We start from the raw sequence: 361 nt of genomic DNA, 5'->3' as shown, positions 1-361 counted from the left end.
TCTGATGTACTGAGATTATCCAGTGAAAAGCAACGCATAATGCACGTTGTTAGGCTGGTTGTGTGCATTAAATAAGATGGAAGCCCGGCCATTTGCATGAAAAGCAAAGTGAAGAATTTATAAGCAAATTAATCTGACTTCACTGTTCAGTGTCTGCAAACAGAGCAAATGACTCATGCGCCACCTTATCCAAAAATCATCTATGATACATCCTGACTACAACCGTCAGACCTAAACAAAAGTTAAGTATTTTTATGTCCAGTAAGTGACACTATTAAAAAAAATATTAACGCTTTTGATACACTGTGTCGAGATATTTTGGTCGTCTTTGGTCATAGAAACCCTTAAAATCATTTAAAAC

Source organism: Sinocyclocheilus grahami, unplaced genomic scaffold, assembly GCF_001515645.1.
Source record: "Sinocyclocheilus grahami isolate Dianchi unplaced genomic scaffold, SAMN03320097.WGS_v1.1 scaffold657.1, whole genome shotgun sequence".
In the NCBI taxonomy this organism is placed as follows: domain Eukaryota; kingdom Metazoa; phylum Chordata; class Actinopteri; order Cypriniformes; family Cyprinidae; genus Sinocyclocheilus; species Sinocyclocheilus grahami.
Note: the sequence above shows the minus strand (reverse complement) of the source record.